This window comes from Marmota monax, unplaced genomic scaffold, assembly GCF_021218885.2.
Source record: "Marmota monax isolate L192 unplaced genomic scaffold, Marmota_monax_Labrador192_F-V1.1 WCK01_AAM20220418_F8-fsc00117, whole genome shotgun sequence".
Taxonomy (NCBI): Eukaryota; Metazoa; Chordata; class Mammalia; order Rodentia; family Sciuridae; genus Marmota; species Marmota monax.
Genome location: NW_026693023.1, coordinates 2,638,971 through 2,658,599, shown reverse-complemented (window position 1 = coordinate 2,658,599; position 19,629 = coordinate 2,638,971). Strand labels below are relative to the sequence as shown.

The 19,629-nt window shown below is 35.4% G+C and overlaps 1 protein-coding gene across 13 annotated transcripts in view; it reads right to left on the bottom strand.

Annotated features, from left to right (window-relative positions):
- The window catches only part of Nrg1 (neuregulin 1), a 207,646-nt gene that overhangs the window by 37,689 nt on the left and 150,328 nt on the right, over positions 1 to 19,629 (bottom strand). The window lies entirely within an intron of this gene.

The following is a 19,629-nucleotide window of genomic DNA, read 5'->3' as shown; positions in this document are numbered from 1 at the left end:
TCAGATCAGAAGCAAAACCATCAACAAGCCACCAAAGACTCTATTTTTTCAAGAAAAAAAAAAAGTTCACATTGAGACATTTTATTTTATCTCCTGGCTCATTCCTACACATTTTTAATGTCTCGCCTTCCTCACCAATTTCCGATTATATTTGCATGAGTTTCACATTCTCTTGTTTAGGTTTACTTGACCTGTCATATACTGACTTTCCATTTACTTCTGCTTTTCTTTTTCCATTTCCATCAGAAGTCCACATTTTATTGTGACATTTAACCTAATTTCTTGTGCCTTCTTGGTTTTTATTCTACTGTTCAGGATACTCAACATCTGATTAAATATTTAGTTTCTTAGTTACTCATAGGCTATCCTGTCTCTTTGTTTCCTGTGCTAGGAGCAATAGTAAAGGACAGTCAAAATAACTTGGACTGTGCTTCAAAGCCCTTCTACAAGCTTTGTATCCCGAGCCTGCACAGTTTCCCCATGTAGAACATAGGGGCAATGACAATCTCAGAGAATTTTTGTACAGATTATAAGTAATCTAGGTAAAGGAATTGGCACAAAACTAGTATTCAGTGAATAATAGCAAGTATAAATGGGTAAACAGAGATGAATTTTTATTTTGGCACTCAACAATCAAAAAAAAAAAAGCTTGACAATGGATATCTGGTGTTTCAAAGATGCATGATATTCTGCTATTCTTGAAACATTACTACAAAAATAAAGAATTGGGACAATTTTATTTATTTATGCATTTATATGTGTGTATGAATGCATCAATTTATTTTATTATTTATTTACTGTTTGTGTAGAGCTAGGGTTTGAACCCACAACCTTATGCATGCTGGGCAACCACTCTATCACTGAGCTACATACATTCCAAGCCCAGGTCAATTTTTTAGTTACTCTAACAAAAAGAATGTTTCTTATCCTTTTCAATCTGAGTTTGTAAATGTCCTTTACAGGTCTACCAGCCAAACAAGGTATGAAGGACTGTGAGGAGAGAGGTGATTTTATCATCTGTTATCAGCTATACTTTAACATCTGTATCAGAATGAGGGGAATGTAATTTGCATCTTTTAGTCTGTGAAATCATAGAACAGACAGCATTAGGATATATCACACAGCACTTAATTTTAACATAATATATCTTCACGTGAAAAACTGTTTATGTAGGTGCTATGTATCAATATTTTCATCCAAGGCAACTGCTTTTAAAAGATATTAGGGAGCAGGTTGCCTTAACTGGGTCAGGTTTTGTGCTTAAGACTTTCAACTGCTGACAGCATTCCTTGCAAAGACAAATTGGGCTGGGTCTCTTTTCTGCCCTAGGCAACAGCACTGAAGCGACCACCTGCAGCGTGCTGTCACCATGTTCTCCTGCAGAGGGATGCTGAACCTCAAGGAAACCCTAGTGGCATTTGAATCCCTGACAGGTTGCTAAGGAATTTCCTTTACCCAACTGAGCAGCAGACACTAAACAGGCTCTTTCCCAAAAACATCCCAAGATTTTTACTAAAAACAAAGGGAAACGTCCCACCCCAGAATGCAGACACTACATGTAAATTTTAAACTAACAATAAAAATTAGCCAGGAAATACACAAGAGACAGATATAACATCCTTATTCCTTACACTTGCTGATCTTGCGGTATTATCAAAATAAGACTAATAACTATATGTTAAAATTAGAAATAACTATTTTTTGTTCTTTAAAAAATGATTCTCCCTGAAACGATTATCCTTTTATGAAGCAATCCTGAAGCATCTAGCTCTGACATATTCTGTTGAAAAAATTTAAGATCATCACTTTAAAGTAGTAATGGGAACATTTGATAGTAAAAATGATTCTTAGAGGGAAATGAAGTAGCAACTATCTCACACACCATGGACGATGGTGCTTAGCACTTTTTATCCCTTAGCTGCCTTGAGATTTAAAAAAAAACAAAGTCACGAATTGCAAAGCAGCAACTGACTCCCAGGTGATGCAAAGTGTGAATGGAGTGGATACAGCTGCTGTGAGCCAACAGCCAAGCACAAGAAAAAGCTGTGATTGTCAGAAGAACCCAGGATAGAGATGGTGCTGTACACACACACACACATTTCAGATTTCTGCCAGGTTTCTTTCTCCTCTCCTTAGTTGAACACAGTGTGCTGTTGTGTTGTTAGTCCTAACAAGTCTATAAATTTTCCAGTGGTGTCCTTTCTCTTTGGCTTATATACACTATATTACTAAGTCAGTTCCCATTTGATAATTCTACCCCCACACAAAGAAATAAACAAAGCAAACTATGCAAACACCATTTTTTTTTCCTGGTGGAGCTATGATGAGATTTTAGAGATAAAGCTAAAAATTTTGCAGATAGAATGCATTTCAGTGTATAAAAGATGACCCCCAGTAGTTGTTCAGAGAAGGCAGTGAAATAGATGTTGCTTATTCATTGCTTAATAAACCCAGTATCCCTCTGCTTTATGAGTAGTTTGACACAATTTAGGTGTTATCTTCTAATCAGTGCTAAATGAACGGCAATTAAGAATACTGCTAAACATGACTCCATCACTTTTATGTTTGCCATCTGTATTAAGTTTTTATCTCAAACACACTTTCCTTGGTAGGTTAGAGACTACTGTAAGGAAGAAAGAATATATAAAGTGTTAAATTATTAGCAAAGAATGTCTTTTGACTCCAGTCCTGGTTTGTCTCCCTAGCACAGATCAGGACAAGTGATCTTCCCCAAGGAGATAGGACAGTTCTCTTAGCTGAGGATTTGGGGATTAAGATAATGTAGGAACCATAGGATTTCCTCCTTTTCTTCCCTCCCTCTTCTTTCTTTCTAGCCTGACTTTCTCCCTTCCTTCCTCCCTCTCTTCTTCCCCTCTTCCCTCCTTCCTCCTCCTCTCTTCCCTACCACCCTTATTTATAGACTGCCCATTACGGGCAAGAAATAATGGTGACAAGTAAAGTTACTAGAGTTAAAAATTCTGAAACAATGACCCTAAAAGGGAACCTTTGTAGATAAGATGTAATGCCAAATGTCTTCTTTGATATAAGGAAAGTAACTAAGAACAGAGTAGGGACGAAGAACAGGAGAAGAAGATTAACATTTAACAGGGATGAGAGGTGGGAGGGAAAGGGAGAGAGAAGGTAAATTGCACGGTAATGGAAGGAGACCCTCAGGGTTATACAGTGGAGGGGGTAGAGAGAGAGGAGGGGAGGGGAGGGGAGAGGTGGGGAGGGGGGAGGGTGGATGATGGGAAAGGCAGCGGAGCACAACAGACACTAGTATGGCAATTTGTAAATCAATGGATGTGTAACTGATGTGAATCTGCAATCTGTGTATGGGGTGAAGGTGGGAGTTCATAACCCACTAGAATCAAAGTGTGGAATATGATATGTCAAGAAATTTGTAATGTTTTGAACAACCCACAATAAAAAATTAAAAAAAAAAAAAAAAAAAGATGTAATGAGATGAACACTGAAGCTACTTATCTTAAGAATCAAGTATAAGTGACAATACTAGCTTTGTGATTCCTGCTTGGTGACCTGCCTCAGTAACTTCAGCAGTACAAGTGAGACACCCACAGTGTTGCTGTGAGATTGGTTAAATTACATTGCTTGCAACACTGTGTATGCACAGATACATGCTACAATTACTATAATTAATGACATCAATATTGCACAGTGAAAGGAAAAAAAAATTCAGTCCAGATTCTGGAATCTTACAAAATCAAGTCTCAAGTGTTGTTTCTTAGTTAATAATTCTGCAAAATGTGAAGCAAGAAGGCCTATTTTGGAAGGAGAATCACTGAATAATAGTAAAACACTAAGAAATATCAGTAACCTACTCTAAATTAACTTTATTGTAACTGCCTCTCAGCCACTTATAACCACTAAATTTGTTTATAAAACTCAGAAACAATGTAAGAGAGAAAACTAACATCTTAGTTACATGATTATTTTGGACTGTCAAAATCTATATAATTCTATAATACTTATCACTGAATTTCCAAGTTACATGAATTAAGCATACCTATAATAATGTATGTTATTATAACAGTTTAAAAACTACAACATATTTTAAAGTAGTGTAATGTCCACAGTATATGTTACATGCTATAAACTTTGTTTATAACATTACAGAAATCATACTTTCACACACTTTTGTAACTACCCATAATAAAAACTTAATAATAAATTATTCTCTGCCTATTGTTAATTATTTCCCCCGTTAAACCACACAGTATTTCCTGCAGAGTGACAGGTTTTTTTCCTCTCAAGACAGGCTAAAAAAAAAAAAAATCAAGTAATGCTGAAAAAGGATGACTTACTTCCTTGCTTGTTTTAAATGGTGATTTCCTTATCAGTGAAGTAGACAACATCAATAGACCAACACCATTACACAAAAGAAAATTGCTGATAAGAAGTCACTCTTTTCTTCTTTGACAATTAGCAGGAATTAGCATGAAAAAACAGTGTATACCCAAGGAGCCATCATGAGATGGCCAGCATGTCTTTCCTGGTGAACTAATTTTTAGGACAATTCTTAATATTTTTCTTGCAGGAAATTAACTACACAATTTTCTCAATGAAACACACATTTTTAATATACTGATATTAATCAGCTAATTACTGCAAAACTATGGATTTTTTTAGCCTTACCTGTGATATCTTCAAAGCCTATGTATTTAGAAATCTGCATGCTTTCTTGCACTTTGATTTTTCAGTTTAAAAACAAAATCCAAAATGATTATTCTTGCTCAGAATATGGCTCCTCCACAATTAGGTACTAAAAGCACCTGCCCAGTGTGAAGAATGTTTAGGTGGCTCCTGAAGCGCAGCTCTGGAGCAGAAGCTGAGCAGGAAAGGTTGTGCTACCTCGTGAGGCTTCTCTAGATGCCAAGGAAAGGATAGGTGCAGTCATTAATTTTCCAAAGGGAAAGTCAGAGCCAGACTAAGAACCACTGAAGCACTGTCATTCTGAGTTGGCACTTATTTCCGTGCAGTAATTCAATCCTTTGCTGAATAGCAAATAGGTACTTGAAAGGGGAAAAAAATGACAGGAGGTGACAAAAGACATCCTTCCGGAGTTGGAGCCCAAACTGTAACTGAAAGTAATAATCCATTTCTCTTTACCTCCCTTATATTGAACTCTGCTGAAGAAACCAAAGGGGGTCTTAGGGAATAGAGCTCAGAGGTAGAGCACATGCATAGCATGTGCAAAGCCCTGAGTTTCATCCCCAACACTGCAAAAGGTTGGGGGTGGAGAGAAAACCAAGAAGAATTTTCCTGAGACACCATAAGTAGAACCAGAACTTTCAAAAGCAGAATTAGGGCATCTGATTTCATGGGCTTTGGGGCTTTTCTCTAAGCTGGAAGCACTAGGGGTTTGTAGACTACCTGCAAGATGGCAGGTTAACTAATTTAACTGATAAACTTGGGGTTTTGACCACTTAAACCCATACAGAATTGTGGGACTAGAAAAGACTTGAGCATATTTTATAGTTTATTTTATACTTTAAAAGAGGATACAGATCATCTCAAAAGAGTAATTCTGCAGTCTTTAATAAAATCCCTTTAGCCAACAATTCACAAATGTGCACAGGGGAAGGCTGGCCAAGGTCACAACCTAAGTGAATTAGGAAATGCTTGTCTTTTGTTTTGGCAAATGCATATTGGGTCTGAAGCAGGTTAATAAGCCTGACTTTACATATCTCTCTCCCTTACAAGTTCTTTGGGAAGCCTCTGATATTATTTCTTCCTTCTTCAGCAGAATGAAAGTGACCTTTGGGTGTTTCTCCTCATAAAACAAAATTATATTTTTTTCTGTAACATTGATGTAATTTGTAACTAAACAGAAAGTGGATTCTAAATTCCCAGCAGCTGCTGAACAAATGATTTGGCATCATTAGACAGTGTTATCCCTAGGAAAAAAGATCATCAGGAAAGGCTATTTCTTACACATAAAAGTTTCTGGGTTTTTCTTTCTTTTCTCTGACAGAACATTTTATTTAGGACATAGTCTAATCATTCTACTCTACTGCTTCTTAGAGAGCAATATCACAATAACACAGATGTCTTAAAGGATGTCATAGCTTTTCAAGGAAGAGGAGAATATCTTTGGATAATTGCCTGGGTGGAGTTACAACAAGAAAGCTACATTTTATTCTTCACAAAGCCAATAATCTTTCCTAGCTAGGAAGACAAGTCCAGAAACATATTTCTGCTATATAATTTCTACTAATCATGGACAATTTTATACAAATATAATATTTCCATAGTCAGAAATCCACAAACTTTCAAGCTATCTCTTGAATCTGTTTCCATCAATACCTATTCCAAAGGAGTACAATCCGTCTACCCTGCAGAGCAAATATTAGCAGTGTATTTGAGTGGCTTAATTTGATGTATTTACAGATCTCACTAGGCTAACTTTGAAAGTTCACAATCTTTATTATCCTCTGCATTTTCTATGGGGATCAGTTTGGATGGGAGAAGGTAATATCAATGTAGGAAATATGAAACTGTCAGTGTCCTAGCTAGTCAAAAACTGTAAACACAAACAAAATAAATCAAAATAGAGGCCTGAACTCAACAATGATCAAGGATTCAGTTATTCAGCCAGCTACTGAAATTACCATCTGACATTTAATAAGATAGGTTAATTTATTCATCCACTAAAATACCTTTAGAAATGAAAGCAGATGAAAGGTCAAAAGAGAAAAATCATGAAGCAAATTCATTATTTTATTCAACAAATTAAACAACAATCATGGCATATCAAAAATTAGAAGCCATGTGGTCATTTTGATAGATACATTCAGTGAAATTAAGTCAATTTCTCTAAAACTACCTATTGAGCATCTTTCCTCCAGAGCGAACCTGAATTTAATTAAATGTCCACATACAAGTGCAAACATACAGGAAATAAATTAAGTCAGAGGACCACATTCAAATATACCATTGAGGGATGCTCTCAGTAAAATCCAGACAGTGAAGAATTCTACAGGACAAATAACCTGGTTTCTTTAAAAACAAATTCAAGGGGGAAAACAGAGACAGAGGGGAAAAAATCCAAACTATAGGCACATGAAAGAAAGTGAAGAGATAGGGATCAGTCATAACGTTATGAACCTTATTTTGATATAGGCTCTAGCTATTATAAATATTTATTAGAGGAAATCTGATCACAATCTAAATAATCACAATACTCAGAGAATATTATTAATTATTGTTGTTTCAAATGTATCACAGTTGTGTTTTTTAAGAAAGAATAGTCTCAATCTTTTAGAGATACACAATGAACACATGTAGCTATTAAATGATAAGAAGTAAGTGAGAGGGAAAGTGATCAAGTGGAACAAAACTGGTAACTGCTTCAGTGGGCAACTGAAGGTGACATGGGCATCATTATGCTGTTCATTGTATTTTCGCATTTCATATACATGTTTAAAGGTACAGTCCACATTTAAATTTATGCTCATTTATGCTTAAAATTTAAAAATACAAATATTGACATCAGGTTTTTCAAAACATGTCTTTATAAAGTAACATTAGAAGGATACTCTATATCATCCAAAAATAACTACTTTTGGCCAACAACCTAAATCATGCTTAATGCTGTATCTCTCAGAAGAGTTTCCATGAATGTTAAGAACCAGCCAACGACATTGACTATCAGAAATATCAACATTTAACTGAAAGTTCTAATCAATGCTATAAGGCAGGAGTTAAAAAAAAAGCACTGTCACATAACTTTAGGGAATTATAAGAGATTGAAAAATATTACTTGTAGATGACATATTACATATCAGTATTAATAAGAAAATTTAGTGAAATAAAAGGATATTCACAGCAACAAAAAGTATAAGTCAGTTATGTCAGTAAAGAATAAATCTAACCATAAATGTGGAGAATAGGAAGTATTTTAAAAGGGTGATATATAGAAAGGGTGAATTAGGGCTATGACTGTGGAAAAGAAGACACACTGTTAAGGGGAAAGCAAATAAATTTGTAAAGGTAGAAAAGAAAATGTGTTCAGTGAAAGTTAGCCGTTCAGTTTGACTAGGACACGGAAACATAAGGAGAAGTTAATGAAGCTATAAAATAATAATGAACCCATATCAGAGAAGCACTGATATGGAACTCAGGTTTAATATGTAGACCACAAAGCTAAGTTTTTGAGTAGGCCTGTGACTAATAAGATTAATGGCCTATTCCTCATCTTTGGAAAGGGAGAAAATAGAGGTGAGAAGACCAGTAAGGAAGTGACTCCAAAGGTCTAAATGAGAGAGAGGGTGTCCAACTAGCAAGATAAGGACAGGAAAGAATAGGGATGATAAGCAAGAAATAAGATCACTTTGGATGTATATACATTAAAATTCGGAGCTACACAAATAGGGTTCATTTGTAGCTTACACCTTATATTGATCCTCTTTCTGAGGCATTGAAACTGCCTGACACACGTTTTCTCATTACTCTTTACACAATCAAGAAAATTCACACCATGTTAGTAGAAAGATGTCCATTCTCCATATTCAGTACTCATCAGGAAAGTGCAAATGTCTTTAGGGACAAACCCACATTACTGACGCTTTCCTAGTTTGCCTCTACCACACGTCTGTTGATATAAAGGATTCCATTAAGAATACATGGTACTGGGGCTGAGGGTATAGCTCCATGTACAGCATGTGCTTAGCTGTGTACAGCTCTGTGTTCAAGTCCCAGAGTGCGCACACATGAAGATGGTACCATAGCAGGTCTGAAATGATAAGTTCATTAACCAGATTATACACACAGTCATGTTTTTTATGCATTAGGAAAGCATCTTCATGACAAAAAACAATTTCTGATGAATGTTTTAAATAATTTAAACTCTCAGTGCTTGGCATCAAGGAGCCTCCATAAAAGTATTGTAAAAATGATTCTAGGAAATATAGACACAATCTTTTAAGTGTTTTAGGTCTGAGCCAGGCGTCTTTGAACAGTGGCTCTGACAGTGGCTCTGAATAGTGGCAAGAAGCCTGAATAATATTCCTGGGAACGCTGTCCTCAAAGTTCCAAATACAACCCTCTAAAACCTTGGAGTACACATTGCTACATACCATTTAGCTAAATTACTGCAATTCAGTGTTTGTGTGATGCTTGTGGACATAAATAGCCAGTTTCTGTTTTCACAAGCACAACATTTTCCTCACAGAGGACAAAGGTTGCTGCGTATGAAGGAATGAAACAGAAACAGCATGCCACAGCATATGAATCTTGCTCTGTAACACTTGGCTAATTTCAGTCTATAGATTTTCCCACAACTCCCAGGAGTTCCTTGTTCCTAGGTTCATGACCAGAGTAGCAAAACGTCCCTCCCTGTAATATGATGTGTTATGAAACATGTATCTGCAGCTTTTAGGTTCCCTGTACAAATCCTACATAACCAAATAAGACATGGAAAGCTAACTTTTTTTTTCAATACTGTATTGACATTTCATCCATGACCAATCCTAACAGGAATAAAACAGGTTTCAAGAAAACATAATTTTCAAATGTTTCACCTCAAACAAACTACTTCCTTTTTGTCCTGTCCCCTAAAGGACTAGCTGGTTTCATAATATTTAGTTCATAATAGGTCTTGTTTCTCTAAAGAGAATATACATTTAGGTCTGAGACATGGAGGTCATATTTTATAGGCAAATCCTGTGCCTTTACAGGAACAGGGCCAAAATGATAAATTAACTCCATCAGGTCTGTAAGAGCCTTTCCTGAAACTCTGGGGTGATTTTTTTTCCCCTCTCCCTCTCTTCCTCCCTCCTTCCCCTCTTTTCCTTCCTTTCTTCCTTTTTTTTGTTTAAAATTTTCAAGCTTCTACACTCCAATTTAACAGGCACCTGCTTTTCTACTGTTTGCACTAAACTTTTCTCACTGGAAAGGATACAAACAGGCGAACACTTTGAACTCCTTTTCCAAATCATGCAAACATTTTTTAACAACTGGAGCCACGTGTTCAGCATATTCCTCTCATCATCCGGCCTTGATATGTATATGTCATTTTGTGATTGGAAAAACCTCATGGAAATCATCCTGGCTATAGTTAAACTGAAAAAGTGCATGGGGAAGCACATCCTCAAAGACTCCAGGCCTTATCTCAGTTTGCCTGGCTCCATCCCTGCACCATTAGAAATGGAAGAATAAGAAGGTCCATCTATAGGACATTAGTTACAATATATGAGTTTTTTTCTGGAAGTGCTATTTTTGTGCATTAGCTCAGCCAATAAAGCACTTTCATCTCCTGGAATTGTAGTAACTCAGAGAAGCTGAGGTCTTCCCCTCTTCTTTCAACACATAAGCCATTTTAATAGATGCCACCAGCATGCATTTAATATAGGTCTTTGTTATTCTCATCCATTATTAGCAAGGGGCTTTGTAATGTACACTCTCACATGGACCAGCATGGATTAGGAAAATCAAGGCTATTCACGCTAAGGGAGCTACAGGTCCACAGAGCCACCTAATATTCAAAGCACTCAAAATCAAAACTTAGCCTCTATTTCTCCAATTTCATTCCTCATATTCCCATAGAGTTTCTAGAGCAGCATCAAAATGTCCTCACCTGAGATTTGCCATTTGTTCAAAAGTACTTTAAAATACTTGGCAGTAATACCAAGTGATATACCTACTAGGAATCTGTATTCCTTGGTGCACATAAGCACTGCCAACAATTTTGGAATTTTACCATCACCAAACCATAGATTCATTGACTTCCAAAATGGATTTGTGTAGAATCTAAAATGGATTCTGAACCCCACCATGGGAAGAATATAGATGACAGGCAGGTTCTGGTGAATTCCTAAGCAGAAAAGAAGGCCATAGCAGAAAAACAAGATCCTGCTAAATATGAAGAAACTCTGCCCCTATTCTGGCTGAGTCATGGTTTTTTCCTTAAGAAGTCCTAAATTCTGCAGAATATTGAAAAAAAAAAGCATATTTTTGTTGAAAGAGTTAGAGCGATTTTTCTTCATTTCACACCTTTCTGGTGTACCAGTTGGATATTCCATCACAGGGAAGCAATTGTCTCTGAACAGACATCAGTCACAGGAAGAAAGCCTTTTCTGTCCAGGGGCTTCCTAAAGGCCTAACACTATGTACCAAACTCTCTAATGCTTGGATGTTTAACAAAGCCTGAAGAACTCGGGGAAGTGAGTCACTGTTCTACAGAAGTTTCGTAAGTCCCAGGAATTAAAACATGATAATAATAATTTTTTAAAAAAGAAATTCAGCTATCCTTCCTAGCCCTTTCATATTGTTCTCCATAAAAAGGTCATCAGACACTGTCAGATGGGGACATTGATCCATCCCAGCTGCTGGACTTGGCCTGAGGTTCCTGCATGGGAGCTAACTCCCCACTTGCAAGAGATGTCTGTGGGCATGTGTGCGTGTGTGTGTGCGCGTGCATGCATGCCTGTGGATATGGGTTTCCCTTCCTGGAAAAACCAAATTGCTCCATCACCCATTAACTGAAAGGCTGATTTTTGTTTTAGTTTTCTGTAGAAGAAACGACAGGAACTAAAGGATTCACTGGTCACTAAGGATGTAAGTTACTTTGTCCTTAACTGTACCACATCACTCCTGTAATCAAAGCTCTCTTCCCTACAAGTAGGAATGCACCCAAGATATCCATTATTTCCACCCTCCCCCCAATTTTGTTTACTAGACTTTTTGTTTGTTTTATTCTAAGCAACTGACGTTAGTTTTTTATGAAGTCCAATATAATTTTAAGCAGGATGAATATAAATGGACTCATTTGTTAACAATACTACTAAAACATTATTATTTTTAAATGTTTTATAAAATATGATTGTATCCTTTGCCGAATTCAAGCCTCTAAGTATCTGCTGTGGCCATCATTTCATCCATTTGTCTGTTTTTATTTGTTGCTTGTATATTTGTTTGTTTTCAGGATGAAAAGACCATTTCGTCTGTGTATTATTTTAGTTGCAAATGACTAATATGAAGGTATGAGACCAGAACACCAGGGTGAAACAGAATGGAAATTATAAATGAATGCACAGTGTCAAAATATTTCTGCTAAAGTCAGAACAAGGCATTTGCAAACCCATAGTCATAGCCACAAGAAAATGCTGGCTATACATATTTTTTTTTTAAATCTTACCTATGAATATCAGAGAGAAAGTAAACAAAAATGTCTCTGATGGGTGCTTGGAAGAAAAGGAGAGACTAGGAAGGATGCTGGCTTAGCAGAAGTGTGGCACTTTTAGGATCTAGACAATGAGTCTGAAGTTAAGAAGGTCTAGGATAGCCGTTTTGTTAAGGCCAATAAGATTGTAATAGTCTTCAGGGACTAAAGTTAGACACTGGAGGGTTTACTGCAACTAAGGTATATCTGATGCCCAGGGCTGGTGACTTCCTTTAGTTTGTTCCTTCTCGTTGAATACTCAGTTTGCCTTGAATGGACCAGCAATTGTGGTTTATTCAAGCTATTGTGATTTACAGTAGTGTTGCTTCAAATCTTGATGTGAAGTTGGAATTTCCTATATGGAACTATAAGAGTAGCAGCATGGCAGCAGGGAACAACTTAGATGAAAATGTCTAGTGAAACTGAATCTGCTGAATGGGCATTGTGATCTATGTTGCCGAATCACATTCTGGAGTCAGGTAACATAAACATTTATGTAAAAGTCAAAAGAGAGAAGGTATGTGGGTTAGTAATTGAGCCCTGTGGTCTTCTGGCTTATGGAACCAGGGCTGTAGGCTCTAGACAACAAGGGTGACCATTTTATCAACCCTGAGAAAGAAGTCAGAAATGATCTAATTCCAGAGATAAGAGATCTGTCCAAGTTAATAAAATTCTTTCTCCATTTTACAAGAAACTCTGACTAGGCATAGCATGAGGTCAGAACAAAGTTCCAACTGTGCTGAGATCAGAGAGCTACAGGAGCAGAGGTCCAGACAGAAGGAATCCATCACTCTCCTAAGTAAGTGTAGGAAACATCAGAGGAGGCTTGGAAGGCTTAGCTACAACTACACTGAAAGTGATCAGGAGCATTTTATCATCCAAATAACAAGAACAGACCCTCAGTGCTCAGCTAAACTTGATGACTTAATAAGGTAAAAATGATGTGTTTGAAATTAGATGAGAAGTAATCATTTTAATGAGGCTAGCAGAGATCTTTATGGATTTCCGAAGATAGAATTTGCATGTAGCATTTCCAATTCCCCAGGCACAATTTACGATGAGACAAGTTCCTTACAAATTGTTCAAAAGTTGAAATAACAGGTACAGTTGCTGCCAAATAGGAAGAGTTGTGCTAAGTTCCTTTTCACCTTTCTCTCACTCCTTACTTTGAATACTTTTTGTTAAAAATAATAACAGCAAATTTGCCTGCTGACCATTCCATTTAAGGCTACTAGGCTCTTTATAGGCAAATTCTACTATAAATATCATGCAAAATGGAAACCAATTTTAAAAATGAAGGTTATAATGGATTGAATTGCGTTATCAATATTACCTTTTCTGACACAGGAATTGATGTCTAGAAAAATACTGTTTGGGGTTATGGTTTCTATAAAGTGTAGAGAGACTAAACCATTGAAGCCACTGTCTCAAAGAGTATTAGGGAAAGAGCTATGTTGGGTTTACTATGCAGGTATATTCTGTTGAACAGCATCCAGCTTAATGTGAAGCCCTGAAAGTAGTGGCATCATTCTGGGAGTACAATAACTCTCCTGTTGCCTTTTCTTATTATAGAAGAAGCAGGTCAACTCATTCTTCATAGTCATATTTCTAGAACATGAGCCATCACAAGGTATATTCCAGTGAGTCTGAGAGTAAAACACCAAACACTGCTTTAATTATGCCCTTAACTTCCATATCTACTGGGTGTGTAGTTTCTCACTCTCTGGTTTTAAGGTAATCTTCAAGTTAGGCCAGAAGGAAAGCACAGAAGAAATGAGTAACAAAGTAGGGAAGTGATTTTTGTAACTGCAAAAATGGAGGTAGTCTCTGAATATCCTATTTTTGTTCCTAAGCATCTTCCAAAGAGAGCATCACAACTTCATAGTATAGTATTATAGCATCACAATCATTTTCTACAGTAAACTTGTCTTTTGAGGTAAAAGTCATATTCATCTGCATTGGTAGGTACCTACCCTGATAATGTCAGCTGTAAATTATCAAGGTATGATATCTCTTGCTTCTGTTCTTTCTGGTCCCCCCATCTTTTTTGTGTGTGGGGGGGAATAATACAGATGAAATTCAAGAGTTATCTGTATAGTCATGACATAAAAATTCTTAACTAAGACAAAATAAACTAGTATTCATTAAATACCTACTATGTGCCAGACATCCTATGATTTTAAATAATTCTAGTTCTCACAACAACACTTTGGAATAGGTAGCACTTTGTACTTTTTACAGGTAAAGAAGCTGAGGCTGAAAGAGGTTAAATGATATGCCGGTGTTCTCAGGATAATCATGACAAATTCCAAGGCAGGTTGACAGAAAGGACCATATTATATCTATTACAGAAGTCTCTTTCATTTTAGAACTACTTATGTGACCTTATAGTCATAAGCATGCAAAATTACATCCTTCCTGCAGGTTATTACACCTTCTAGCAAGACTCCCTTCTGAAACCTTCTCTATGTTTACAAATTGTATTATAGGGAATGAGACAAAATATCACTTTTAGGTCTTAGCAGAAGGTAGAAGGCTAATGTTTATCAAATCGATGCTGTTTTAGTCTTAACTTAGGTAAAATGCTCAGTCCTCATTATCTAATATTCTTTGGTCTATTTCAGAATAAAATGGCTCTTTTCTGTAAAATTTTCCTAACCAACCCTGAACAGTTGAATCTAAATTAGAAAAGTCACCAGAAATTCAATGATGTGACCACCTGCATAAATATCATGTATCATAACAAATTCTATTCAACTCGCAAATTATCTTCATCCTCCTTTTCAAAATCATTCTTAGGAAAATTAATTTTCAATTAGTAATGAATTTGAAGTGAGAAAAAAAAACAACCTTTTATTTCTTTATGAAGTCAGCGAAATGCACAAACATAAAAAATGAATGTTTAAATATAAATATGCTGAGTTATAAATATCTTTGGGGAGTTATAGCAGCAGGAACTATTCCAAATGAAATGCTAAATTTAGTTATGATGCCTGTGCAATATTTAATATTTGCATAAGATCTTTGATTGACCTCAATGCAAAATTAATACCACTAGATCCTTTAAAAGCTGTATATATGCAGCAAGAGATAAGGGAGAAAAGAGTAAAAAAGGCATTTCTGAAAGGGACAATAATAAATTATATAAAATGAACAAGTACTTCCAGTGACATTTGATGTTATGTTCCTTTTGTTGACAGATGATATTCTTCAACCTCATTTTTATAGGACATTTTAAGCACCATAACAATTTTTAAATGGGTTTTACATTAGTACCCCTGAATTGAAAGTAAAATCTGACTGCCAAATAATTTAAATGAGCAATTCTTATAAAAATGAACTATTCTAAGGAGCTTACATAAGTCATCTTTCTTTTGGTTAGATTACATGCAAGGGTCTTCTAACCAATTAGATTTCTTTATGTATTTATTCCTAACAAAGTAATGCTATAAATCAAAGAGTGGCAGACATAAAGGGTTTATTAATGCAAAATTGAAATAAGAATGTATAATATAGGGTTAACATGCTTACTTTTCATAAATATCTTCTTTATTCAGTAGAGTTTACTCACCATTTTATTCAACTTAGTATGCTGAATCTTATCTTTACTTAAAGTTTGAAATACTGCAGGGTATTCTTCAAAATAAGTTAAGGTTGTGGAAGAAATTTGAGAACCATGGAATTTTTTTAATCTATTTCTATAGTAAGATAAGACAACCGGGGTGCATACCAAAACTGTTATATAGTTTTTTTAAACCTATAAATGCGTGCAAGAAACATGACTAAAATATTGAACTTTGTACTTTCAAATACACCATTAACATTTTTAGCTTAGCATCCTTTGTTTCCTAAAAATAAGCAGCTATTGTTGAACAGAAATGTCAAGAAATCAATAAAAAGTAATTAGGAGGAGTGTTTAATGTCCTTGAGAAAAGCTTTGAAGGCAAAAAGAGAAGCCTCAGCTTGGTGAATAGTCAACATTCTATCTTTTCTTCCATAATAAAAAGAAAAGGCAATAACTTAAATTACTTTAAAAAAAAAAAACATATATATGTCAAGTGTCACCCCAGGCCATATTGCAGTTAATGTGGTTGCTTTCTATTATAAAAATCCCAAAGTGAAAGGGGCCCTGGAGTGCTGACTCCTCTAAGCAGTCAGTACTTGATATACTCGAGCATGGTAACAGCAAGAGAGAAGGAAATCTCATTTTAACATTTAGGATGTGTGAGCCAGCCATTTGCCATCTCTGAGATAGATGAAAAGGAAAAGGAAATAACAATTACTGTATAATTTCAATGTGCCAGTGAAAAATATATGTAATCTCACGGTGCTCTCACAAAAACCTGTAGTTCTGTATTATTTCCCCAATTTATCAGAAAGTAAGCATTTCAGAGAGATGATTGCCAAAGTCTTACAGAAAGAAAACAGTAGAGTCAAAATTCAAACAGATCTCTAATGACAAAATCCCTGCTTTTCAAGACATTACACAGATATTTTCAAGGTGGCTCTTCTTATTTTCAGGGTCAAAGGCTCCTTTCAGTCTCTATAAAAAGCAATGGATTTTTGTTTGCACTTGCAAAATTTTTGTTTTCACATACAACTGTGCAGTTTCATAGACCCTTTGCAATTTGTAGTTATTCTGTGGATCTCAAGTTAAGCATTCTTCATGTGACATCTGACTCTATAAGACCTATGACTTCTACAGTACAGAATACTCAATGACATGATCCATCACTGATAAGAGAAAAAGTTATATCCTTTTATTTATTATTTTTTATTTGCTTTGTTTCAGAGGCCTGTCTCAAAGGTCTGTTGACTACATTAGAAGCAGCAAATTGGTGAGGCCAATTTGGAAAGCAGTATAGAGATTCCTGGGAAAGCTGGGAATGGATCCACCATTTGACCCAGTAATCGCCCTTCTCGGACTATTCCCTGAGGATCTTAAAAGAGCGTACTGTAGGGATACTGCCACATCAATGATCATAGCAGCATAATTCACAATAGCTAGACTGTGGAACCAACCTAGATGCCCTTCAATAGATGAATGGATAAAAAAAAATGTGGCATTTATACACAATGGAGTATTACGCAGCACTAAAAAATGACAAAATCATGGAATTTGCAGGGAAATGGATGACATTAGAGCAGATTATGCTAAGCAAAGCTAGCCAATCCTTAATAAACAAATGCCAAATGTCTTCCTTGATATAAAGAGAGCAACTAAGAACAGAACAGGGAGGAAGAGCATGAGGAAAAGATTAACATTAAACAGAGACAAGTGTGGGGAGAGAAAGGGAGAGAGAAGGGAAATCATATGGAAATGGTAGGAGACCCTCAATGTTACACAAAATTACATATAAGAGGTTGTGAGGGGAAAGGGCGGGGAACAAGGGAGAGAATTGAACAACAGCAGATGAGGTAGAGAGGGAAGATGGGAGGGGAGGGGAGGGGGGATAGTAGGGGATAGGAAAGGTAGCAGAATACAACAGTCACTAATATGCTATTATGGAAAAATGTGAATGTGTAACTGATGTGATTCTGCAATTTGTATTTGGGGTAAAAATGGGAGTTCATAACCCACTTGAGTCAAATGTATGAAAGATGATATGTCATGAGCTTTGTAATGTTTTGAACAACCAATAAAAAAAAAAAGAAACAGATACAAGAACATTTAAGAACATCACCACCATTACTGCCAATCATGACAAGATATATCTATTAGGAAATAAAAGCTTAATTACAAGTGACTACTCTATTAAGTATAATAAGGGTGATTTAACCTTTAGGATTTTATTACAACTAACGTCACTATGTTTCTAGGTTTTATAGATTACCTGTAATAATGAAAGATTATTTCATTTAAAAGGGGTCCCTGTCGCCTAAAAACAAATATTTTATGACTTTAACTTCAGAAATTGAGGATGGATGGAAGGACAGGAAGAAGGCTTCCATTTTTTTTCCATTTTATTAAGAGAAGAAAAATGCTTACCAGTCTTAAATATTCTGATTTTTAACCTTGGACTAGTATTACTTCCTATAGAAGTCCAATTTCCTGAAAGGAAGTTGTAACCACAACTTATTTTAATAAAGAAAATCACATTATTTTTTTTTTGGTACTTAAGGATTGAACTCAGGAGCACTCAACTACTGAGCCACATTCCCAGCTCTATTTTGTATTTTATTTAGAGATAGGGTCTCACTGAGTTGCTTAGCACCTCGCTTTTGCTGAGGCTGGCTTTAAACTCAGGATTCTCCTGTCTCAGCCTCCCAAGCCACTGGGATTACCAGGGTATGCCATTGTGCACGCAAAAATCACATTCTTTCTAAGAAAAACCCCAAAATAAAAATATCATGAGCCAATTAGACATACTTTATTTACATATTTGTTTGTAAAGAACACAATCTGAAACATATTCATACCTAAATCTTCTTTATGATATTATTTTGATGGAAATTCAAAGGTACATTATTTTAATATTTAATACAGATGTCCATTGATATAATTTTAATACTTTGGGACATGAAATATGAGTCATTGCCTGAGTAGTTTATTTCATATTAAATCTGATTGAAACATCTGCTAATTTTTCTCTTCTCTCAATTGCTCTGAAGACAATTTTGAAGAAGCGTTTGACTAAAGTGACTTTTATTCATCCTGTCCTTCTCTTGATTATAAATAAAGATGTGAATTCAAATTTAGCTTTCTAAATTTTCTCACCCTAGGATATTAAGCCACAAATTTTGGGTAATGTTTTGTTACTATTCCTAAACAATATCAATACAAATATAACAATACATGTTTATTTTATAAAAATGGAATAGCATATCTAATAAATGGTTATGAATTACCTTCATTATCTGAATTAAAAGCATTATTTATCAAGTAATGAATAAATATTGCATTCAAGCACAGAGTACATATTTGTTTAAAAATATTTTCTCTACATATAGATCATTTTTTACTTTTTCAGAATTCCCAATATTATTGGAATAAAACAAAAAATACTTGTTTCATAATAAGCTGTCATAAACTCACTAAATAATTTAAATTATATTAAAGATAATTAAATAGCATTTATCTACAAAGACACAAAAGATTCATTTCTAAAATCTTCTTTCTGTTAAAATCCTACTTTATAGGATTGATTTTGACTGAGTTTTAATGACTAACTAGATCTGAGAATAATAGTGAGTCTAATATTTAATGAAATATTTGAGAAAAATCTCAAATTCTGAAAGAAAGCCACTACTCTTTCCTTATGACTTCCAAATATCAGGAACTATTCAAGGGATTTCTAAAAAATCTTTTTCAATATCTGCAATGTTCATCATAATGAGACTAACACTATTTGCCTAAGTGAAAATACTGGTAAATTTTCCCTTAAATATCCTTTTATAACTACAATCTTAGAAATTAGTATATGCACAAACATCTCTATGTACACTCA